The 25,683-nt window shown below is 43.8% G+C and overlaps 2 long non-coding RNA genes across 2 annotated transcripts; both read left to right on the top strand.

The window, feature by feature from the left end:
* Positions 1-16,684: 16,684 nt before the first annotated feature.
* LOC108934707 (uncharacterized) lies at positions 16,685-22,331 on the top strand. Its single transcript, XR_003798010.1, has 4 exons — positions 16,685-16,993; positions 20,479-20,551; positions 20,874-20,964; positions 21,315-22,331. It is a non-coding gene; the product is annotated as an uncharacterized LOC108934707 (long non-coding RNA).
* Positions 22,332-23,982: 1,651 nt separating this feature from the next.
* On the top strand, positions 23,983-25,386 carry LOC114911933 (uncharacterized). Its single transcript, XR_003798006.1, has 2 exons — positions 23,983-24,618; positions 24,822-25,386. It is a non-coding gene; the product is annotated as an uncharacterized LOC114911933 (long non-coding RNA).
* The last annotated feature ends 297 nt before the right edge of the window (positions 25,387-25,683 follow it).

Genomic DNA, 25,683 nt, shown 5'->3' with positions numbered 1-25,683 from the left:
CAGAGAGCAGGACCCAGCTCAACCCACTGCGCCACTTTGCCACCATGCCCCCCTGTCCGCTAAATGAATAAATGTAAATATAAATTTATATATATAAAAAGCCCCCTCTCATCCCCACATGGAATGGTGTGTGTGTGTCTTTATCAAGCTCGGGTCCCTTACCAGAGACCTTGGAGTTTGGGGTTTCTGCGCAGCTTCTTAGCTGTTCCTAGGACTGCACTCTTCTGGACAGAGACTTCAAATGTTGTCACATGTTGAGCTCAATGCTTAAACATCAACAATAGGAAGCAATTGTCACAGCTGAAGATTGAGAGGCTCCAACAGAATGGCCATGCTACTCAGCAGCATGGAAATGAAGAGCTACCCCTGAGGGAGGAGAGCAGGGTTACAGAGCCACCTGACACAACCCTACCCACCATGACAGCTGAATCCTCTGCACTGACCACAAGACTCCTATCAAGACTGAATACAGTCAATCCCTGGACCTGGCTCTGCCAGCTTACTGACAAACTCCTATCAGACACATGCCTGCAGGGGTCAGCATTGTTCTGCTCACTATCCCCACTACCACCATCACAGAAACCAATGAGCTTGTATGTATATGCTACTGCAACAGTAATCCTGGAGATGCTGGGCTATAAGAGCAAGCGTACAAGATGCAGAGAGTGCCTCCCATGCAGAAGAGGGCTGGCAGCCAAGATCAAGGAAACCCGGAGAGATGTTAGCCGGCTAACAGAGGTGTAGAAGGGTGTGATGAATGACAGATCCTGGATGAAAAAGAAGTACAGAAAGACGCCCATAAGTGAGGCCCTGGAAACTGCCAAACAAAGACACACAGCTCTGTCTGTTAGGTTAAGAAGATATGCTAGAGAAGCAGAGGTCAGAAAAATAAATGGCCTGTTCTCCAAAGAACTATCTAGAGTGTACTCCTAGCTGCAAGGGCACAGCAGCACAAGAGCAGACCCACCCAAAGCTGAGACTGAGCGATACTGGAAGGATATATGGGAGAAGGAGGCATCGCACAACATCACTGCCCAGTGGCTGGTGGACCTGTGAGCAGACCACAGCAACCTCCCAGAGCAAGAACCAGTCATCGTCACAAAGGCAGACCTCCAACAGTGATTCTCAAGTATGGAGAGCTGGACAGCACCAGAACCCGACATGATCCACACCGATTGGCTGAAGAAGCTAACTGCAATCCATGAATGCCTGGCAGCACAAATGAATGAGCTGCTAATATCAGGGTCTCTCCCAGAGTGGCTAACACACGGCAGGGCAATCCTGATCATGAAGGATCCCACAAGGATACAACATCTTCAAACTACCGGCTAATAACCTGCTTCTCCTGCCATAGAAGGTCCTCTCAGGCATCATACCTGCTAAGTCGAACAGGCACATGAGTCAGTACATGAGCAATACTCAGAAGGGCATTGGAAACCACACCAGAGGGTCAAAGCACCGGCTACTGGTTGATAGAGCAATCACCCAAGACTCTAAGACCAGACAGAGTAACCTGAGCACTGCCTGGATTGATTACAAGGAAGCCTATGACTCAATGCCCCACACATGGATACTGGAGTGCTTGACACTAAAAAAGGGTCTACAGGACACTGATAGCCTTCCTCAATAACTCAATGGGGCTCTGGAAAACAACACTAGAAACCAACTTCAAGGCCATTGAACAAGTGACCATCAGGTGTGGCATATACCAAGGTGATGTACTTTCCCTGCTGCTGTTCTGCATAGTCCTGAAACCCCTCGGTCAGATCATCGCAAAGAGTGGATATGGATATAAGTTCAGAAGTGGAGTAACTATAAGCTACCTCCTCCACATGGCTGACATCAAGCTGTATGCCAGGAATGAACGCGACATCGATTCACCACTCCACCTCTCCAGGATATACAGTGGTGACATCGGGATATCATTCGGACTGCATAAGTGTGGTGGAATGGCAGCAAAAAGAGGGAAGGTGATCAGGACTGAAAAAGTGGAGTTACCAGAAGGCAGAACTGCAGACATACAGGACAGCTACAAGTACCTTGATATCTCAGAGGTCAATGCGGAACCACGATGAGGCAGCAAGGAGGTCAGCAACAACTAAATACCTCCAGAGAGTATGGCAGGTCCTGAGAAGCCAGCTCAATGGTAGGAATAAGATCCAAGCCATCAACATGTGTGTCCTACCAGTCATCAGAAACCAAGCTGGAATAATAAGTTGGCCACAGAAGGAGATAGATGCCACAGAATTCAAGACACGAAAACTCCTTACAATGCAAGGAGGTTTTCACCCGAAGTCCAGCACCCTGAGACTGTACGATAAGCGAAAAGAGGGGGTGCGAGGGTCAGTGAATGTCAGAGCCACTATCCAGGATGAAACAAGGAGCATCCAAGAGTATATCAGGAAGATGTCCTGCCAGGACAAACCACTAAGTGAGTACCTCAGGCAGCAGAAGACAGAGGGTGATGAGGAAGAAAAGGAGACATTGTGGAAGACCAACCCCCTCCACGGGCTCTACCATCGACAGAGAGAGGGAGTGACTGACATCCATAAATCCTACCAGTAGCTGGGAAAAACTGATCTGAAGGACAGCACAGAGTCTCTGGTCATGGAAGCACAAGAGCAAGCTCTAAGCACCAGATCCATAGAGACCGGGGTCTACCATAGCAGACAGGACCCAAGGTGCAAGCTGTGCAAAAATGCCTCTGAAACAGTCCAGCACATAGCAGCAGGGTTTAAGATGCAAGCTGGGACAACGTACACTGAGCGGCATAACCGAGTGGCTGGGATAGTGTACAGGAACATCTATGCAGAATACAGACTGGAAGTCCCCAAGTCCAAATGGGAAACACCACCAAAGGTCCTGTGGGACTTGAAGTTCAAGTCTGACAAGCAGTTGCTGGCCAACCAACCGGACATAGTGGTGGTTGACAAGGAGAGGAAGAGAGCAATTGTGATAGATGTGCGATGCCAAGTGACAACAATATCAGAAAGAAGGAGCATGACAAGATCGAGACGTACCAAGGAAGAGTTGGAACAGAGGTCGAAGGTGAAGTCCACAGTGCTCCCAGTGGTAATAGGAGCACTCGGGGCTGTTACCGCAAAACTGGGAGAATGGCAGAAGCAGATTCCAGTAACAACATCTCAAGTCTCTCTCCAGAAGAGTGCAGTCCTAGGAAAAGCTAAGATACTGTACAGAACCCTTAAACTCCAAGGCCTCCAGTGGAGAACCCAATCTTGAGGAAGACACACACGACCCCATGAGGGGGTGAGAGGGAGATTATCTATATCTATATCCCTACAATTAATTATTTATATTTATGTATGAGTACTTATTGAAAGTGTTGTACATATGGGTAGAATGTCTTTATTGCTCCAGGTAAATATTCCAGATGACTGACAACGTATACAGATTTTTATTGTTTCATCAAGCAACACAATTTTTACTTTTCAGTTTAAGAATACAATGCTAACTAGTGCATTAACTTCTAAAGCTGAACCTGGTTTTTAAAGGGTTACTAAGCGTAACAACTATGACCGTACTATACTACTGATTGGTCCCTGAACATACAAGCGTACAATTTTAACAAACCGTCCAAGCTGAGAGGACGAGATGTTCTTAATCTATGCTGTTATTACTGGGGTCTTTGTGGCGAAGGGTAGGTGGGGGAGTTGGGGGGGGGTGCTTCTCAGAACCAAGAAATCCTCAACCAGGGTTAATTTGAGTAATGTATTTAATCCTGGGGGTGCGGTGGTGCAGTGGTTTGGACCATGGTCCTGCTCTCCAGTGGGTCTGGGGTTCAAGTCCCGCTTGGGGTGCCTTGCGATGGACTGGCGTCCTGTCCTGGGTGTGTCCCCTCCCCCTCCGGCCTTACGCCCTGTGTTACCGGGTAGGCTCTGGTTCCCCGCGACCCCGTATGGGACAAGTGATTCTGAAAATGTGTGTGTGTGTATTTAATCCTCAACACTACGACAGAGAAACCAGATTCTCCACTAGTTAAATGTCTGACATGGCTTTAAAAACGCTAATCAACTTTAAAGACAAAGTTGAAGAATTACATCAGGACTGGCATTCCTTATTTGTCTTAGAAAGCATCATCAAGTGGGTATTTAAGTTTTACGAATTTTTCAACTTTTTGTAATTCATTGGGTCTTACTAACACACCACTAAAATCCACAAATCCCCTGATATCCTTTTTATTTCATTTTAAATTGCTGACTTGGTAGAAGTTCTGTTACTGTGCCATTTCCTAAATTATGATGATTATATAAGCAATCAAAGGATGTAACATTAAAGGATATAATACCCTATTAAAGTTTAATTCTATGCTTAATGTGTTTCAAATATATATTAGCTCAGTCACTTTTTTTATAAAATACATTTTTTTGGAATGCTCACAAGTAATGAAAAATTAATCTGATTCATAAAGGACTTCAATAAAATACCTTTCACACAGCTTTGAAAGTCATTTACGTAATGCAGTAATTCAATCATATAATGCAATTACATTGTTCATGAGACCATGCCTTGGGAGTAACTGGCTCAGTGGATGTGGCAGAGGCCATTCTACAACATACACACCGGTGAAACCAGAGTACATCGCGAGAGAGGGCTTCTTTCTACTAATTTTAATTGTGTTAGCAACACCTTGTCAGTCTCATTGGGTTTTGATTTCCTGATTTATTCCAGAAAGATGAGACAGAGGCCAATGGCAGACATCTTCTATGCGGGGGATCAGGAGAGCAGACTCAAGTGCTAATGCTATCTCACTTTCTTCAAGCGGGGTTGCATCCAGAGAACAGAGCAGAACAGTTAGCCTCAGAAGAGATAGGTGAGGAGAACGTCTCTCAGTTGGAGGTTCCATGGCCAAGTGTGTTGGAGCGGGTGCTTTTATACTGCGTCTCCGGGGTCATCACTGGGGGGGTCGAGGTGGTCGTCAAGCACGGGCTCAACGTGGTCGTCAAGCATGCGGTTGCTAGACACGCAGTCGTCATGCACGTCAGACATGCCAGGAGTGACAGTCTGCTTGTATTTACGTTATTATTTTTAATATCATTATTGCTGAGATGTAGTAAGTTAAAATGATCCAGTCCTTTTCCCATGCATGCCTGTAAAGCTGCATTGTGGGAAGGGGAGACCTCTATCAAATAATAACTTTTTCCCTCCCCTTTATCTTGCAAGGAAAATGTACTTCTTTAAGCCCCCAGAAATATAGTGGGAGCAATCAAGTGACAACTTCCAGTTTAAATAGTAATTTGCTAATAAAAGGAAGAAGATTACATTTTGTTTTTTAAACACAGATCATTTTTCTTTTGCACTTTTCAGCAGTACCTGTACAGTACCTCAGAAAGTAATGACATGTTTTGAAGTTTGTGGATTAGAATTTAACCACTATGTCTGATTTGGAGTTTGTATGTGTATGTCTCCAGTACAGGTTTTACACACCAAGGTGGATCACTGTTTCAGGTGTGGGAACCTCCAGTCGAGATATGAATATTAAAAAAATAAAAAAATAAAAAAACTGTCTGGTGTTCCAGATTTGTGTGTGACAAGTTCTTGTTTCTAACAAGAGGCCTGTTCTGTATTCCAGGTCTGTATCTCTAGTCCACATTACAAACATAAAAATTGATTGGTGCTTCAGGTGTGTGTGTCACAAGTCCAGGTTATAAACACCTGGTTTTATTAGTGTTTCAGGTATGAATCTCTAGTCTCTAGTAAAGGTTATAAACTTGTTCCAGGTGTGCATCTCTCCACTACAAACTTTAAATCCTGAGTTTTATTGGTGTTTCAGGTGTGTGTCTTCGGTTCCTTTCTGCCCCATCTTGAATTTAATGACCTAATTTTTTCCAAGTTTGCTCCCATCTTTGACTACTTCAGCACTGGTTTTCCTCTAAGGGTGTCTTTGTCCACCGAGACCTGTTTGTTTGCATTAGTTAACAAATGTTTTTGAAGTGAAAAATGCTCGAAGGCCTGGAGCATCCATCTCCAGCGTGGAATCAATAATTCCCACCTGTAGACAACAAGCAGCTGAGCCCAGCTATTATTAAACCTGTAGTGGACAGGTTGCAGATTGGGTTTGCAGTTGTAATTTCAGCGAGAGCTCCTCAGGATATGTAAATAGAGGCTTACCCCTCTGTGAGGGCAGGACTGTGGGTTAATTGCCACTCCTCCAGGCATCCTTGTGAGGTCCTTGGCCAACCATAGCCTTCCATGGATTAAAACCAAGAGTTCACAAGGTTGGTGTGGACAGTATTCCGAGTCGGGTGTGATTATGGTCATGGTGGCTCTGTGCTCCTGTCAAGCGGAAGGGTTGGTTCCCCCTGGGATCTATGCTAATCCACTCCATCCTCTCTGGGTTAAGCCATGTGACACAGATGCTGTAATTGCCACAGCTGAGGTCTCAGACACATGCTGCTCTTGGATGGATCCTGTTCTGCAGAGGTCTCCAGATGTTGCTACTTGCAGACAAAATTAAAAAACTTCACCCTGTGCAGAGTGACCCCACGCTCAAGAAGAGTGGCTCTCACAGCGCTTGGGGCCTGGTGTTGGCAAACATAGCCTAGTAGGGAATCACTTGGCTCTGGAGAGGCATGGAGGGGGAGGGTTGAGGAGCTGTGGAAAAGAAAATCATCCCCTAAAATACTGAATTCCTTCACAGCCGCGTAAGCACTTGTCGGTTGTGACCCTGCCAGCATTCAAGAAATGCGACATTAAAAAGAAGAAAGCACACAAAAAAAGTGTCATAAAGACTCAGTTGTAATAAAGACTTGATTCCTCTTAGTTCCCACTCTTCTTCACAAGGCTTTGATATGCAGATAGAAAAGTTCTAACCCATCAGGCTATTTTTAGGGGAACAGCTTAAAGCTGCAGTCCTAGGTATTGGAGGCTGTACATTCATATCCCACCTCCTGCTGTAGAACTCAAATTACTTGTTCTGAATTGATACAGGAAAAATTACCCTGTTGTATATGCACTTTGGAAAAAAAGCATCAGCTACATAAATAAATGCCAATCACTGTGTCTAAAAAGGAATACATTTGTGTGTGTGGCTTTCCTTGGAGCTCACTTTCCTGAGATGAATGTATTGACAAAGAAAGTTGCTGGTCCCTGTGGTCAAGGAGAAAAACAGGTTTATGAGACCTCTTCATTTAGCCCCCCTGCCAGAGATCCCTTCATCAGAAGTTGGTGTCTATGCAGAGTATCTAAAAGTCACACTAATGAAGGGTCGCATAGATCCTGGCTAGAAGGCTTTCCAAATTCACAAACTTGGACATTGAGGGGATTTCCCACAAGTGCCTTCAACATGATGAACATATGGGTGGATGCCGTCGTCCAACATGGATGGATGCACATCAGGTTATGTTTAGGGGAAGAGCTTTTATTAGCTAAGATCATTCTTACATCTGCAAGACCAACACATGGTCTAAGAGCTGGGCTGATGGCTCTTATGCAAGCTTACAGCCTCTTTCCCTTAAATATATTGGAAATATTAATTATTTGATATGTAACAAGGAAAGAAAGGCATATGATATTGTTTCATTCTGTGGTATGAATCAAATCATAAATACAATAATTAATTTCCCCGGCTTTGCAGGTCAACAGTGTGACTTCTAAACATCACCTGAGTTGCTTATGACTCTTTCTTTGTACATTTATTGAAAATGGAGTCAATAACACACCAATAGCACTCTTGCAACTGCTGCTAATGCCACAAGTGCCAACAAGTTTATGGGCACCATGGAGGGTGCTAAAGATTAATTACAAAACTGGACTGAAAAATTAATGTCAGGCATGAGAAACTACAAAGCCAGGGTCAACACAGTGACCAAAAAAGGCAGAAGAAGGCTTAATGGTGTGTTTTCTTCTGACCTGTGGATTCAAGCAGAGACCTAACTTTTTTGATGGGTGACATGCAGGGGTCCTCTCACTGGGGTGCTCTTCTACTTCCTAGCACTGGTTCACACACTTACGTTGTATTACTGACATACAATGAAGAGAAAAAGAAGATGCATATTATGAATGTTTAATTGAGCATGTTACGTATTCCTCTGTCAATCTAGTTGACCCCTGTGCCATGTGTCTATTCTGCAGTTCACTTTAAACTTCCGAGTACTGTTTCAACAGGTAATCGCTTAGTTCCACTGTTCCTATATCCCCCCATGAATCACACTCCCTCATTTCCCACCACTGTGCCACCCAGGACAAAAGGAAGAGCCTGAGAATGTGGGAGGCTTTTACCCAGTGAGGCATGCCCAGCGGGAAGATGACTAATCTCACCTTGCAGCTTCCTACTCACAGCCCCCCTTTCGGGCAGGAAAGGACTGACTGGTGTTCTTCATCCGAACTAAAAGGTTTGAACCCTTCAGTGGATGAAGCTCACATAGAGCAGAGGATGAAAGGACGAGAGTAGGAGCACAAGGCTGGGATGAGAAACTCAAGAAGATATTTAGGAGCACACTTTCATTCCTCCAGTTGCCCATTAGGACATTCTGTTCTTCTCTGATATTCCAGTTAAGTTTCCCTTCTACAATGACCAATATCCTACCAATATGCACATATATATCCAATATCCTATATTGAGTATATAGGATATTAGTATACATATAATTATTCACTAGACTGATTGCAGGTTCTAGGCTGCTATGATTTTCTGTTGATATGCAGGGAGGGAGTGTGTGTGTGATGTGCGTGAGCTCATTGCAATCAAACTGACAGGTTCGATTTTGAAGGAAGTGCTTCTTACTGCAGCGATAACATTTTATTGGTTTGTTGCCAAGGGCCTGAGGTCACCTGGTTCGATGATTGCACAATAAACGGTTGTTATTTGTGGCGTGAGATCGAGCAGGTCCTTTTAGATGACAGTGTTTGTCGCCCATCTGGCATTGGAGAGACTTTGTTAGAAGGATTTGCAGTAATTCCCTCCATTCTGAACAGAGCACCAGCATGCTATCCAAGAACAGGACACTTTGGGTGGGAAGGGGTGCCATGTGCCTTGAGCTCTCATCTGCTTCTGTGTGCACAGGTCAGCAAGATGCTGGCCAATGTCTGACTTGGGTGGTGTTAGGTGCAGCAGCTTTTAGTGCCATTTTATAAAGCTTTTTCCTCACTATTTTACCATTCCAGTATTTTCTAGCAGAATGCGCTAAACAACATTGCAGCTGCATTTGTAACATCGGCAACAGCAGCCAACTTTAACATCACAAACAACAGCACTGGGAACATCTTCACCACCTGAAACACCAAAAAGCACCTCTTCGTGGTATCTACAGTATTAGCAAGTGCCAACACATCCTGTCACTGCCCACTGAGGGGATGTGGGAACTTGACCTTGACTTGACCTTGAAAAACAACTGGCTGTCTGTATGTGCTGAGATTTTCTACATCTGCACTCCTTTTGGTATAAAGGAACAGCACGTTGAACGACATTAACAGAATTAATTTTACTTTAGTACATGTTCATTGGTCATTCTCCATATGCTCCAACTACTCGAACACATTTTTTACATAAAATGTGTATTTTATATATACATTTATAATATATAACATATTGTAATTATATATTATATAATTATATATATTCCTTCTGTCCCAACTTTTTTTGTCCGATTCCTCTGTCCCAACTTTTCTGAATGTGTTGCAGGCATCAATTTCTAAATTTATTTATATTTAAAAAATAGAATTAAGTTCATCAGTGAAAACACAGAAAATCTTTTCTTTGTCCTTTTCTCTGTTAAATAAAGGTTCACATGAATGAACAAGGGGGTGTGGTGGCACAGTGGGTTCGGACAGGTCCTGCTCTCCGGTGGGTCTGGGGTTCAAGTCCCACTTGGGGTACCTTGTGATGGGCTGGCATCCTGTTCTTGGTGTGTCCCTTCCCCTTCCAGCCTTATGCCCTGTGTTGCCAGGTTAGGCTCTGGCTCCCCGTGACTCCATATGGGACAAGCTGTTCAGTGTGTGTATTTATATATAAGCTAAGCATACATTTTAAATACATGTAAAAAACATATAAAAGTTTCTTCCACTTGGTCAGAATGCCTGGCTGTCAGCAGAGGGTGACACCATAAAACCTCTTTTCCTGGTGACTGAACAAGGCAAGTGATGAGGTTAACCCTTCTGTTTGTGTTTTTCTTCTGCTTGAGCTAAACCCACAAAACCGCCTCAAAATATTGGTAAACAGAGGCAGCTGCTTTTCCCACACTGGTAAATAATGCTTAGGGGCAACCTGACACATGGGTATCTATGATGAGGTGTCACTGAATATATAATCCATATTACCACAGAAACAATGACAAGTGTGTGTGAAGGATCTTGTGGAGACCGGTTGACAGCACCTCCACTGCCGCCTCATTCCTGCTGTACACGGAGGAGTAAACCAACCAGCTGCTCTGCGCTGGAGCATAAAACGTTGTTTTAGATGTTCACAAGTGAAGGAGTTATGGTCTATGTAGCAGAGGGACCAGTTTTTGTGCTAAACAACAGAAACAAGCTTGCTGTTCCTCTTCCACCTTGTCACAGTGATGGCGAAAAAAGTGCCTTGCTGCCGGGTATGAGAAAAGCATTGGCTTACTTTTGTCTAGTCATGATTAAGGGGCTCCAAACACTTGAATGGGCCTTTAATGAGCTTAGAAAATGCAAAGCTGGTGAGACCAACACAGGAATCGAAATAGCAGAGCTACTGTATGAGAAATCCCTGATGCATCCATTAGCTATGTCCTAAAGAGGAGAGTACTCCTTGTAACAAGCTCCGTTTCAAAGGCATTTCAATCAAGAACTGTTTTGCACAGACTACTCCTTAATTATGCTTAAAAGTGAGAGTTCAGAATGTTGATTTCAACATGATTTCAACATATGATCTCAGGCTGAAGTGTGCACATACACACACAATGTCTACAACTGCTTGTTCCAAACGGGGAACCGGAGCCTAACCTGGTAACAGAGGGACCAGGGCTAAAGGAGGAGGGAACGCACTCCGGACAGGAGCAGCAAGGCACCCGAAGCAAGACTTTAACCCCAGACCAACCACAAAGCAGGCCCTAACCAAACCCACTGCACCACCCTGCCCTCCATTTCCATATATAGTATATACTATATACAGGTGGTCACCGATTTACGATGGTTTGACTTGCGATTTTTTCAACTTCATGATGTTGAGTTGGCAATAGACATTCAGTAGGAACTGTACTTTGAATTTTGAACTTTGATTTTTTTTTCCCTGGTAAGCGATACGCAGAGCGATACTCTCTTGCAATGCTGGGCAACAACAGCGATCCTAATCTCCCATTCTGTCATGCTGAGGTGTGTAGTAAGTATATTAAATGCATTTTCAACTTACGATATTTTCAACTTATGATGGGTTTCGGGGAATGTAACCCCATTGTAAATCAGGGACTATCTGTATATATATAGGCTTAAGTCTGCACAAACACGCACTATATATGTATATGTAAATATAGAGATATATAAATATATAAATATGTAAAAATCTCCCTCTCACACCCACATGGGGTGGAGTGTGTCTCTTCCTTATGCTCGGGTCCTCTACCAGAGGGCTTGGAGTTTAAGGGTTCTGCACAGTATCTTACCTGTTCCTAGGACTGCACTCTTCTGGAGAGAGACTTGAGATGTTGTTACTGAAATCTGCTTGAACCATTCTCCCAGTTTGGGGGTTGCAGCCCAGAGTGCTCCTATTACCAATGGGACCACCCTAAATTTCACCTTCCACATCTGTTCCAATTTTTCCTTCAGCCCTTGATTCTAGAGTCTGCACTTCTTGAGAAGGGTGAGGAAATTTGGCATGTCAAGCCGAATTCTCAGAAGCTTCTACAGGTGTGCAATTGAGAGCTTCCTCACCAGCTCCATCACAGTCTAATTTGGAAGCTACACAGCACAGGATCGTAAGGCTTTACAGCGGGTGGTGAGAGCTGCCCAAACCATCTCTGGAACGGCCTTACCAACACTGGAGAGCCTCTACCAGGCCAGAGCCATCAGGAGAGCCATTAACATCATCAAGGACGTTAGTCACCCCCAGCACAGCTTTTTTACACTCTTATCATCAGGCAGATGCTACAGGAGTATTAAGGCCAGAACTTTGAGGCTGAAAAACAGTTTTTTTTGTCCCACAGGCCATCAGGCTTGTGAACAACACCCATCCACTGCCTCTCCTCCCATCACTGCAGACACAGATTACCCTCTGATCCTGAGTGGTGTCAACTACCCCATCCTTCCCATACACACACACACACACACACACACACACACACAATGCTAACAACATCAAACACTACAGACTACCTCTGGATTCTTTGCGCACTCATACACATCCCTTTTCAGATGGCGAACAACAACAGGACTCAATCTACCTCTGCAGTACTTTGCACATACATGTCTTCTATGTTTACATTGCACACTGTACACTTTATATATGCACGTATTTTGTTTCTTGCATTTGCACTAATTGAAATTTTGTAAATTTGTAACTTACTCCTTGTGTTTTCTTTCTTTATGTCCTTATTTATAATTTATGTCTTAGGCTGATGAGAGGATTCACAGAGTAAGAATTTCATTGTATGGTGTAACAGACTGTTACATATGATAATAAACTCTTGAATCTTGATATGTCTCGATCTTGTCATGCTCCTTCTTTCTGATATTGTTGTCACTTGGCATCGCACATCTATCACAATTGCTCTCTTCCTCTCCTTGTCAACCACCACTATGTCCGGTTGGTTGGCCAGCAACTGCTTGTCAGACTTGAACTTCAAGTCCCACAGGACCTTTGGTGGTGTTTCCCATTTGGACTTGGGGACTTCCAGTCTGTATTCTGCATAGATGTTCCTGTACACTATCCCAGCCACTCGGTTATGCCGCTCAGTGTACGTTGTCCCAGCTTGCATCTTAAACCCTGCTGCTATGTGCTGGACTGTTTCAGAGGCATTTTTGCACAGCTTGCACCTTGGGTCCTGTCTGCTATGGTAGACCCCGGTCTCTATGGATCTGGTGCTTAGAGCTTGCTCTTGTGCTTCCATGACCAGAGACTCTGTGCTGTCCTTCAGATCAGTTTTTCCCAGCTACTGGTAGGATTTATGGATGTCAGTCACTCCCTCTCTCTGTCGATGGTAGAGCCCGTGGAGGGGGTTGGTCTTCCACAATGTCTCCTTTTCTTCCTCATCACCCTCTGTCTTCTGCTGCCTGAGGTACTCACTTAGTGGTTTGTCCTGGCAGGACATCTTCCTGATATACTCTTGGATGCTCCTTGTTTCATCCTGGATAGTGGCTCTGACATTCACTGACCCTCGCACCCCCTCTTTTCGCTTATCGTACAGTCTCAGGGTGCTGGACTTCGGGTGAAAACCTCCTTGCATTGTAAGGAGTTTTCGTGTCTTGAATTCTGTGGCATCTATCTCCTTCTGTGGCCAACTTATTATTCCAGCTTGGTTTCTGATGACTGGTAGGACACACATGTTGATGGCTTGGATCTTATTCCTACCATTGAGCTGGCTTCTCAGGACCTGCCATACTCTCTGGAGGTATTTAGTTGTTGCTGACCTCCTTGCTGCCTCATCGTGGTTCCGCATTGACCTCTGAGATATCAAGGTACTTGTAGCTGTCCTGTATGTCTGCAGTTCTGCCTTCTGGTAACTCCACTTTTTCAGTCCTGATCACCTTCCCTCTTTTTGCTGCCATTCCACCACACTTATGCAGTCCGAATGATATCCCGATGTCACCACTGTATATCCTGGAGAGGTGGAGTGGTGAATCGATGTCGCGTTCATTCCTGGCATACAGCTTGATGTCAGCCATGTGGAGGAGGTAGCTTATAGTTACTCCACTTCTGAACTTATATCCATATCCACTCTTTGCGATGATCTGACCGAGGGGTTTCAGGACTATGCAGAACAGCAGCAGGGAAAGTACATCACCTTGGTATATGCCACACCTGATGGTCACTTGTTCAATGGCCTTGAAGTTGGTTTCTAGTGTTGTTTTCCAGAGCCCCATTGAGTTATTGAGGAAGGCTATCAGTGTCCTGTAGACCCTTTTTTAGTGTCAAGCACTCCAGTATCCATGTGTGGGGCATTGAGTCATAGGCTTCCTTGTAATCAATCCAGGCAGTGCTCAGGTTACTCTGTCTGGTCTTAGAGTCTTGGGTGATTGCTCTATCAACCAGTAGCCGGTGCTTTGACCCTCTGGTGTGGTTTCCAATGCCCTTCTGAGTATTGCTCATGTACTGACTCATGTGCCTGTTCGACTTAGCAGGTATGATGCCTGAGAGGACCTTCTATGGCAGGAGAAGCAGGTTATTAGCCGGTAGTTTGAAGATGTTGTATCCTTGTGGGATCCTTCATGATCAGGATTGCCCTGCCGTGTGTTAGCCACTCTGGGAGAGACCCTGATATTAGCAGCTCATTCATTTGTGCTGCCAGGCATTCATGGATTGCAGTTAGCTTCTTCAGCCAATCGGTGTGGATCATGTCGGGTTCTGGTGCTGTCCAGCTCTCCATACTTGAGAATCACTGTTGGAGGTCTGCCTTTGTGACGATGACTGGTTCTTGCTCTGGGAGGTTGCTGTGGTCTGCTCACAGGTCCACCAGCCACTGGGCAGTGATGTTGTGCGATGCCTCCTTCTCCCATATATCCTTCCAGTATCGCTCAGTCTCAGCTTTGGGTGGGTCTGCTCTTGTGCTGCTGTGCCCTTGCAGCTAGGAGTACACTCTAGATAGTTCTTTGGAGAACAGGCCATTTATTTTTCTGACCTCTGCTTCTCTAGCATATCTTCTTAACCTAACAGACAGAGCTGTGTGTCTTTGTTTGGCAGTTTCCAGGGCCTCACTTATGGGCGTCTTTCTGTACTTCTTTTTCATCCAGGATCTGTCATTCATCACACCCTTCTACACCTCTGTTAGCCGGCTAACATCTCTCCGGGTTTCCTTGATCTTGGCTGCCAGCCCTCTTCTGCATGGGAGGCACTCTCTGCATCTTGTACGCTTGCTCTTATAGCCCAGCATCTCCAGGATTACTGTTGCAGTAGCATATACATACAAGCTCATTGGTTTCTGTGATGGTGGTAGTGGGGATAGTGAGCAGGGCTGTATTGACTGGGGAGTTGGGTCCAGGGGTTGACTGTATTCAGCCTGGCCATGATTCTTGTGGTCAGTGCAAAGGATTTAGTTGTTATGGTCGGTTGGGTTGTTTCAGCTAGTTCTGCAGCCTTGCTTTCTTCCATCAGGGGTGGCCCTTTATTTCCATGCTGCTGAGTACCATAGCTGTTTTGCTTAGAGCCTCTCAGTGGAAGGTGAAGTGGTCCCAGTGGTAATAGGAGAATTCGGGGCTGTGACCCTCAAACTGGCTCCAGCAGTGAATTGCTCCAGCAGATTCCAGGAACAACATCTGATGTCTCTCTCCAGAAGATTGGAGACCTAGGATCAGCTAAGATACTGCACAAAACCCTCAAACTCCAAGGCCTCTGGTAGAAGACCTAAGCTTGATGAAGACACAATATCACCTCACACTCTAGAACACCCGATGTGGGAGTGAAAGGAACACTTTTTTTTTTACATATACATCCACATATATATACTATACAAACTCATATGTAGGCCTTATATATCGAATTACTTACAATGCTGCCCTTTGAGGCTAAATTTCGTTATTGTGTCCTGCAATGCCATTATGTTGAGGATAATGCGTTCTTTAGATCAGGTTTATTAATTTTTCTGTCATTCTTTGTCTCTGGACATTCCCCTGAAGAGCTTCCCTGAGAATTGAATTTTGACAATCTTTTATTTACCCCCAAAGTCTCAATTCCTCCTTGACAAATCAGAAGACTCGATGGCACCACCTTTCAGCACTCTCAATGTGAGGTACCATTATTCATCTGGAAAGCACACTTTTCTGCCTTTGGCAAAGGTTCGAGCAGAAAACTCCTCTGTGAAAACGAGGGCCTTTTGAATATGTGGTGCTTGTGCTCCGGCATGTGTCTGCGTGTGAACAAGTTTGTGTGCCCAGTCTTTCGTAACGAGAAATGAAAGACTGCTAAAAGGCTGCCTTTTGCTTTTTCATTAGCAAAGTAGCACACTTGGATAATAAATATTCTCACAGCATACTCCAAATGGCCTTGGTGTTGTTACATTGTTTTTAATATGCAAGTCCTCTAGAGATTCATTGCTAGCGGTCCTTTCTGACAGAAAACACTAAGAAGTTCCTTTGACACGACACGCTGATAGCGAATATGAAAAAATAGTACACGGCTCTGAGCTTTTCCAGCATACCTCCCGGATTTTCTTGCATTGGATAAGCAGCAAATCAATTTTTGTGCATTGGGTGCTGATATCTTTTTGGGTTTTTTAAATGAAAAAAGTGCCGTTCAGCTCCATTGATTATTTCATTGCAGTTTTATTTAAGGGAGTGACTATATCTGGATTTGGTTTCAGCAAGATTATACACAGCATACGACTTAGAAAGTAGCTGTAGCGTTACTAGTTTGTTTGTTCGTTTTGAAGATTTAAATAAAGCTTAATCAATTTGTTATAGTTTGGTTGAAGCCATACCAACGTGAGTTGGATCAGGTGCAAACTACACATTATGTCAGTTTTGCATGTATTGTAAATTGATTGGGTTTCAGTTTGGGGAAGAACCAATGAGAGGAGAGAGGGGTGGAACAAATGGGACAAAAGTTTGTAGACTTTCGAGAAGGGTCGAGAGTGTTCTAGAGTGTGAGGTGATATTTTTCCTGGTTGCTTGAAGAACAACCAAAAAAGGCAAAATATCATTTCTTCTTGATTGTGTATTACTGAGGTTCAAGTTTCCGTGGTGTACGTGGTTCTACGAGGCATTCCGTTAAGAAACGACGAATTTTCAGCCTGTCGAGCTGCCTGGCTGGGCCAGCAGCGTGACGGAGGAGGACTGAGAGGCGAACCCGATAGCGCTTCAACGCGCGAAGTTCTTCGTGCACCGCTGGAGTTTTCACCCGCCCTGTGAGTAGACGGCTGACAAGGTAAACTCCGGTTTTTTTTACTCTGTGCTCGCAAGAGTGAAGCGACCATTGGGTCTCAACGTACACAATTATGTTGAATATGTGCGTGATGTGTAAGAAGCTGGTGAGATGTGCTAGAAGTTTAACCGGCATCAGGCAAAATCTGAACCCCATGACCATGCTGCTGTTTCTTGCATGAAATGCAGAATCTCTGAAGCACTTGCCAATATGAAACTCATTTTTTACACAATTTGATGTGAGAATAACTTTACAAAATATAGTAGGTAGGCTAAAAAATGATCAGACCTCCTATGTATGTGCTAGAAAGCCCCCACACATGCTAAAAAAGGTTTATTAAAGACTGCTTGCTGGTTTGCATAAGATAGTCAGTCAAAAATAAATGGTGCCTATAACTCAAACAGTACAGCGCATGCCAACAGTTTCGTCAGTTTTCCAGGAATGTTTTGAGTACACTTTGTCTGCACATGCTGTTTGGGGACAAGCATTTGTTCACCTGCCTGCCCTTGTTAATCTGTAGAATTATTATTTTTTTTTCTGTTTGTCTGCCCAATAATGTTCATAATGCAACCGTCACAGTTGTACAAAATTTTTTTGGACTCGGTGCAAAGGATTAATTTCCCATGTCTGCTGTCATAATATAAAATATATGCAATTTTTTTTTTTTTTTTTTCCCCCTCTTGTAAAGACAGCAAATATTTACTTGCAGCTGAGGGGTTGCTGAGAAACCAGAAATTTGACAAAGGGAAAAACTTGACTAATATAGTAAAACTAATTTTACTACTTAGGTTTCTATCAAAACACATTATGCAGTGTTCTGCCCAAGCACAAGGACACAACACATAGTGGTTTTCCTCTGGTCCAGGTGAGATACAACTCTCCATCCATAGTTAATACCCTCTTATCCCATTCAGGTTCGCACTGAGCTGGAGTCTATTCTAGAAACTAAGATGTGAGTCTGGGTTTGTGCTAGATACGCATTATTATTTATTTATTTATTTTTTTTTTTTTAAATAGAGTGCTCTTCTCACGCAGTGACACAGAGCGCTTTAACACAGGCATACAGCAAGAAAAATTGATACAAACAAAGAAGACAGTCAACTTGTCATGTTCTCCGCATCTGGCACATCTGCGACACCTGCCGTTCCCTGATGGGAACGACTATAAAGAGGGAAGCCGAGGAAGCCCAGATGCGGAACCTTGTTTTGCCTCCTTGTTTCCCTGCGAACCGTATTACTGAGAGACCCATTCCGACTTCGACTGTTTGCCTGTTTCTTCCTGACCACGTTCTTTGCCTAGCCCTTTCTACGATGTTTGCTGATCGCCTGACCCTCGCCTGCCCCTCGACTACGATTATGGATTCTGATTTGGCTTCCGTGCACGTCGATCCGAGAACTCTGCACTTGAATCGCTACGCGCAACCGTGACACAACTAATGGCTACTATAATGAAGAACTTATTATAGAGCTATAAGTATACCTACTGGCCACCGGGGAATGGAACAAAAACTCCCAACTGAAGGTTGAGGAAGCAAAAAACCTCTGGGGGTCCACAGGCCAGTGGTTGCCCACCCCTCCTGGGCATTCTAGAAAGTAACAATTTGTAAGCCAGTGTTTAACAAGTAATTATAATGTTGGTAAATGGCATCTTGGATCCCCAGCTCGGTGTGGAATGTCTCGATCGTCATGGCAGATGGACATCATCCTCTGTCAGCACGGGATTCGTCTGTCACCACTGGCTGGCCTCCTCAGGTCTTATGTAGCAAGGTGCACAGAGTGACTTAGTGTCGCCTATTTACCTGAAATACATATCTTTGGATGGTGAACACCTAGAGGAAATCCTTGCAAACCTGTGGAGAACATCAAAGCTCCACACTCGCTGACCTGGATGTCAACCCAATTCCCAAACCACAGCCCAGGAGATTTGGGCCAAGAGCAGTATCCACTGTACTACCTGATACTGCCCTGCAGTTAATCAATTTATAAAGGTGGTTAGTTCCATATGTTCTAGAGTTTTTGAATGTGCATTTTCAATAAAGTTTGTGCCCTGTGATGATCCGGTATCCCATCCAGGTTATATCCCACCTCACATCTGCCTCCAGGATAAGATATAGACCACCTATGCTGTGCACTGTACCTGAAAATGAATGAATGAATCAATCAGTCAAGTTTGTTCAGTCACAGGACTGCAAGGCAGAACTTAAACTATAGCCTGAGCAGGCAGGAAGTGCAGAATACACACACACGCATCTTCAGAACCGCTTGTCCCATACGGGGTCGCGGGGAACCGGAGCCTACCCGGTAACACAGGGCGTAGGGCCGGAGGGGGAGGGGACACACCCAGGACAGGACGCCAGTCCGTCGCAAGGCACCCCAAGCGGGACTCGAACCCCAGACCCACTGGAAAGCAGAACCATGGTCCAACCCACTGCACCACCGCACCCCCTCCAAGTGCAGAATATTATATGTATATTGGTAAGTATGGGGCAGCTGGTAGTGTGGTGGCTGCCTTTGGACGCAAAGGTTACAGGTTCAAATACCACCTCTGGCAATAGTGCCTTTTGGGCAAGGTACTTATCCTAAAATTGCTCAAATAAAGTATTCCATCTGTATAAATGGAAACAATTTGTGACAAGTGTAAAGTTTTTGCTTCCAGTTTGTCTATTGAGTTCCATTCTATAGATGGACAATGGGAATTGAACCCATCACCTAAGCCAAATCTCTGACTGACAATCAAGTCAGGCCTCTGAGTGACTCAATCTCAGTCAGTGCAGTTGGGTGTGAACTAGCTTACCACTGAAGCAAATGAGAAAATTCTTAATTTTTTTTGTGTCAATGACAATGCAAGTAAAGATGACGACAGTGATTAGTTATTTCATTATTGCTGTTGTTAAGTTGTCAGCACAGTAAAAACTGAGAACAATGGAGTGTTTTCTGGAGTATAATTATAGCAGAAAGGATTTCTGTGGACTGTCCTACCACCCCAGTGTGATGTAAGGCTCCAGCATAAGCAACCATAATCAAAAGGGCAATGCTATTTGCTAACTTATATTTGTTCCTATTTTTTAAAATTATATAACAAACTGTTAATGGTTTTCCTGTGACTGTACTCCAACTCTGCTGGGTTCTACCCAGTTTGTAGATTGTTTATGGGCATGTCTTCGGGGGGGGATGGCTGTGCCTGCCAGGGAAAGCATATGGCACCTGGGTGGGGCAGGCACCTGTCGATGGGCCACAACAGGCAATTTAAAAATCATTAGAAATTAAAGTGCTAATGATTGCACAAACAAAGCCAAATCAGTTCCCGTGTGCTTGCATTTTACTTTTGCGTGCGTAAGAGGGTATCAGACAAGGACAGCTCTTGCACACCTTGATTTATGGTTTGATTTACGAGAACACCTCAGTTAAGTTATGAATATGTGAGTCACCAGGGAATGGAATGCCGTTGTAAGTGCCAAGGCCTTCAGCACAGCCCCTTTCTCTCCACAGGTGTGTGACCAAACACAGCAACACGGGGACACGGCAGATTTTTCTGACTGCTTTGAGATTTGGGATGGGCTGGGTATCTGTACTCTTTCTCTCTAAAACATAGAAAAGTTATTTTTCTACAGCCAGACACACACACACACACACACACACACACACGAATTTCTTTGAAATGGTACAAACACCTCTAATTTCTCTTGCACAATGGCACTCTTAGTTGCCAACCTGAATTAACAGTATCTAGCAATTTTACTACATGTCTGGATTTGAAATAGGAGAAGTGATATTATTATTAGAACAAAAATTTAATAACAGCAAGCAGATGCAAATTTCTTTTTTTTTTTTTTTTTTTTTTTTTTTTTTTTCCCCCCCTCCCCCTTCTCCTCTTCCCCTGCCAGTATTGTGGAACTGAGTGCCACCGGAGATTGAAATTACCGCATCCTAAAATCGTTTAGCTTTTATTTTTTTTGGATGTACCTGTGTGTGGATGTAAGTATAATTATATTTAAAGCATATATTTGTAATTATATTAAATACATATTTACTCTTATTCACTCTGTAAAGATGCTATAGCAAATGTAGTAAGGCTTTATTTCAGAAAACTTAATATTTTTTTATTTAAATGTTTTGACAGTGAAAACACCTCTAATTCTGTTTTCTTAAAGTATAGGTGGATTTTTTTCTTTAACTTTTTGTAACTGGACAACTTTAAAAAAAAAAAAAAAAAAAAACTTCTATTCTGAATAAACTCATTTATTTAATTCTCTTAATAAGTAGAGGTTGTATTTGATAAAATTTATATATAAAATAGTTAATATCTGAGACAACTTTAATTGTAGGCACCAATGCTCGTACCAGAGGCCAGAGAGGTGGAGGACAGGAGAGACAGATGAAACGGGGGGGAAAAAGGTGATGGAGAGTATCGGCGCCCAACAGTTCATCATACCGCCAAAATCTGGATTGTTTTTCCTGGATCATTGTTTCCAGCTCACACACAGACAGCAATGCTCCACTATTAATTCACATAAAAAGCTGAAACTGCATTATGCTCCCCATTATGAATATTCACCACACATTACCAAGAAAGAATACATGTGATCTTCCCATGTTCAATGCTGCCCTTTTTTTCCACGGCCTACTTTAGTGCAAGAACAATGCAGGAGCCAGGCAATGTTTTCTGCACTGAATCCAGAAATCCCCCAGTCCCTGTAGGTGCAGGTGTTCTTCCAGGCTGAAAATTACACCATTATTTGCAAATCTCTGCTTTGCAGCCAGGGAGGAAAGGATGGAAGGGATGGGCTGTCCCTGAAGAGAGGCAGGAAAGGCCGTTCAACAACAGCAGCAAATCCGCTCAATGCGGTGCGACTGGTCGTATCTCAGCTCTGGAATGGCTTCAGAGGCCTCAGCACGTGCATTTACTGCGAGCTGACTCGGACGAGCCTGTGTGAAGGTTTGGGGGGGTGGTGGTGGTGTCAGTGTGACTTTAATGTATTATCTGTGATAATTTGTGACCACGAGCATTCCAAACAGAAAGAAACTTTGTTTTAGGGCTGCATTTGGGGGAAAACCTACAAAGCTACAAATAGTAGAGAGAGTGACTAATATAGGAGGCCAGCACCTGTACTTGCAAGCTAATAGATTACACTAGTTTTAAATATTGGGTTAATGCCAAATAATAAATACCACTAAGTGTATGTACTGAGGGCTGAATTATCAGGTTTGGAAACATAATGGCACTAAATTGCTTTTGTACAATTGATGAAAGGCAGGTGCTTAGGAAAGCTTTGTTGCGCAGGGGGGTTTGTGGTGAACTGGAGCATAACCCAGCAACACAGGGTGCCAGGCTGGAGGGGGACGGGACACACCTAGGGCAGGGCACCAGCCTGCCCCAAGGCACCCCAAGCGGGACTCAAACCCCAGACACGCCAGAGAGTGGGACATGGCCAAGCCCACTGCGCCCCCTGAAAGCTTTGTACTTTTCCATTTGATAGGATTATGACATAATGATGAAGTTAATGATAAATATAATGTAGCGACTGAGTGAAGAGGGGGAGTGCGGTGATGGAGTGGCCTTGACCGGATCCTGCTCTCTGGTGGGTCTGGGGTTCGAGTCCCGCTTGGGGTACCTTGCGATGGACTGGCATCCCGTCCTGGGTGTGTCCTCTCCAGCCTTGTGCCCTGTGTTGCGTTAAGCTCCGGTTTGCCGCGACCCTTCTTGGGACAAGCGGTGTGTGTGTGTGTGTGTGTGTGTGTGTGTGTGTGTGTGTGTGTGATTAAAACAAAAAATTTACACTTAGTATATTGCTATTTCATCTTTAAGACTGGCACTGGGTCTGAGTGTGAAAGAAAAAACTATGCGGCTGACACCTGTGTCGAACGAAACTTTTAATGTTAGGGTTATCCACTATGAATAAATTGATTTACCCATCTATACAGCTGGATAATTTTTATTGTATCAATTGAGGGTAAGTACCTTGGGCAAGGGTACTACATCAGGATTCAATTTCAACCCATTACTTCCGGTTGTTAGCTGATGGTTCTGTGGTTTTCGCAATGATGCCAATTGATATGTCACTTGCTTCGTAGGAACTTCAATGTTCAGATATATACGGGAGAGTGAATCAAACAATTTTCAACAGAAACATACAGATAACAAAGAGCCTGGCAACTGTTTCATATTTCCAGGTGATCATGAGATGCTCTTATAATCTTTGCAGACTCTTTAGGTCTTAGACGCCCTTCTGTGTGCGTTTTCCTGCAGATATATTAACTCATTGCACACTGGTGAGTTTTCGCACCTATTATGTTTGCGCATGAAGGCCCCTTTATTGTCCACCTTTGAGTCTTTTGTTTGTCCAGCAAATCACTCTCTATTTGACATGCCATAAATCTACCATGCAAGAAGCATAGCCTAAGCACAGCTGCCAAAATATGTTAATTACCTTGGCATCATCTAATGTGTGACCCATTTTCTTTATGGGAGTATAATTGGCATACACATTACATAAGTATTAGTGTGCAGTTTCCCTCAAAGAGAGACACAAATTGAGGCCTGATAAATTACACTTAGCTCATAAACCAAGCCAAAAGTGTCGGGGGCCACCTGCTCTGGTGGCGCAATGATTAGAACTGTATTACTTAAGCATCGGACACTGAGCCTTTAACGTCAAGCTTTTTTCACATCACTGTGAATGTCTCAGACGCCTACTGAGTTGTTTCCATCAGTTTTTCAGTTGTTTTCCCTTCTGCCCACTCCAGTTCTGGCTAAAGACTGCTGGACTGTGGACCCCCGCAGTACGTGGCACAAAGCCCGCTAGCCACCTGGCTTTCGCTGGCTGCAGATAGTCTTGGCTGCTCTACACCGGTAACCTGATCAGGCTGGAGGCAATGAGCTCTGGAAATTACAAACCAGGTCGGAAAGAATAGCATTATGGTTAAAAATGAGAAGTGTGCGTGAACTTTTTTTTTTTTTTTTTTTTTTAATTTATTTAAATTTTGACACCTCCCACTATTTACCTATAGACTTTCTGCAAAATCACTTAAAATCTGAGGTACAGGTATACCCTGTCATATGGACCTAATAGTTTTTAGGAAATAATCTATATACCAAGAGTCTGTAAACCTGGAGGTCCTTTCCCATAATTTTAAGTGGAGGAGAAAAATTATGCTTTCCTGGGCTATATGGACATACCCAGATATTTCCACAAACACTAAAATAGTCAGAAGAAATATTAATCTAAATGTTAGGATGGTAAGATATTAAACATAACAAAGATGAAAATTAACAAAGACTAGATTAGGCCAAATCTGAAACAGGTGAGTTTTGAGACCCCTCTTAAATGTTACTACAATAGGAATAAGGATTTGAAACCCAGGGCCACAGGCAAAAACAACTCTTCTACTTGCTATGCCTTTTTCCATTTAGCATTCCACACAATTTGAACACAATAGGTCAGTTTTGCATTGCTTAAAAACCTTTTTTTCTCCCAAACAGTTACATATCTGTAATAATACGCTTATTAATTGCTAAATATGTAATTCTGCTCTGCTGGAGATCTGAAACAGGTCATCCAATAGGAGGCCTCCACTTAACTTGGAAGTAAACAGATGCCAATGCTGACTGTATACCGCTCCTGTATGTGGGTGAGTCACTAAGTGACAATTTCTCAGTGTTCTGATGACACACCCTGCCATATCTCCTGTTCATGCCACACTGTATTCAGGCGAATGTACCACATCGGGGTGGGAGGCAGTGGAAGGTGTTTGCAAAGAGTGGACAGGAGGACAGTCAAGCTGCATATTAAGCATTCATGAAAACTCACTCTGTTGTGCTGCGTTTCTTTCAGGGCCAGACAAAGTTGGCACCAAAATTTTGTTGCCACTGATGGCATGCTCATACACTGTCACCCTCAGCCACCACCATGCATGTGCACAGGCCTGGTGTTTCGACAAAAGGTTGAAAAGCCCCACAGTCTGCTTACTACAGTAAAGAAAGAGCTCCATGGCTGCAGATGGTATGTTCTGTGCCGAAGGCCAGCTTGTCGCTCTGCTGCTGCTTCTTACCATAACATTAAGCACTTAAGCAGGACTGATTTAAACCTCAAAAACTAAAATCTGGGTGCCAGGAGCGGATGGCAGCGATTGATGGAGCGCACCTTTCCCCACTAAGCGCTCTTTCTTGGAGAGCATTCAACTGGATTGTGATGAACAGTTGTGATCAATTGTCTCTTGTCAGAAGGACCCCCTTTTCTCCAGTTGTTAATACCAACCAAAACATGCTGCTGGAAACCGCTGCACCAACCAGATGGGTTCAATTTCCCTGAGCTGCAGTTGGACAGAGGTCAAAACAAAGATGCCCACTATCGTTTGGAAGATGTTGCATCACTCAAGGAAATCTTTTTTTTTTTTTTTTTTTTAAAAATATACACACAATGTCTACAACCACTTGTCCTGAGCGGGGTTACAGCAAACCAAAGCCTAACCAAGTAACACAGGGCACAAGGCTGGAAGGGACACACCCCTGTAAGGCACCCCAAGCAGGACTTGACCCTCACATCCACAACAGCGCAGGCTGTGGCCAAACCCGCTGCCCCACCATGCCCCCAGAATTCCAAACAAAAACAAATGCTGAATAGTCATTGTGTCTTTGTTATATATGTCTGAATAAGTAAATAAAATGTTGCTCAGTGGTAGAATCCCACTCATAGT

Source organism: Scleropages formosus, chromosome 11 (assembly GCF_900964775.1).
Source record: "Scleropages formosus chromosome 11, fSclFor1.1, whole genome shotgun sequence".
Taxonomy (NCBI): domain Eukaryota; kingdom Metazoa; phylum Chordata; class Actinopteri; order Osteoglossiformes; family Osteoglossidae; genus Scleropages; species Scleropages formosus.
Note: the sequence above shows the minus strand (reverse complement) of the source record. Positions and strands in the feature narration are given on the sequence as shown.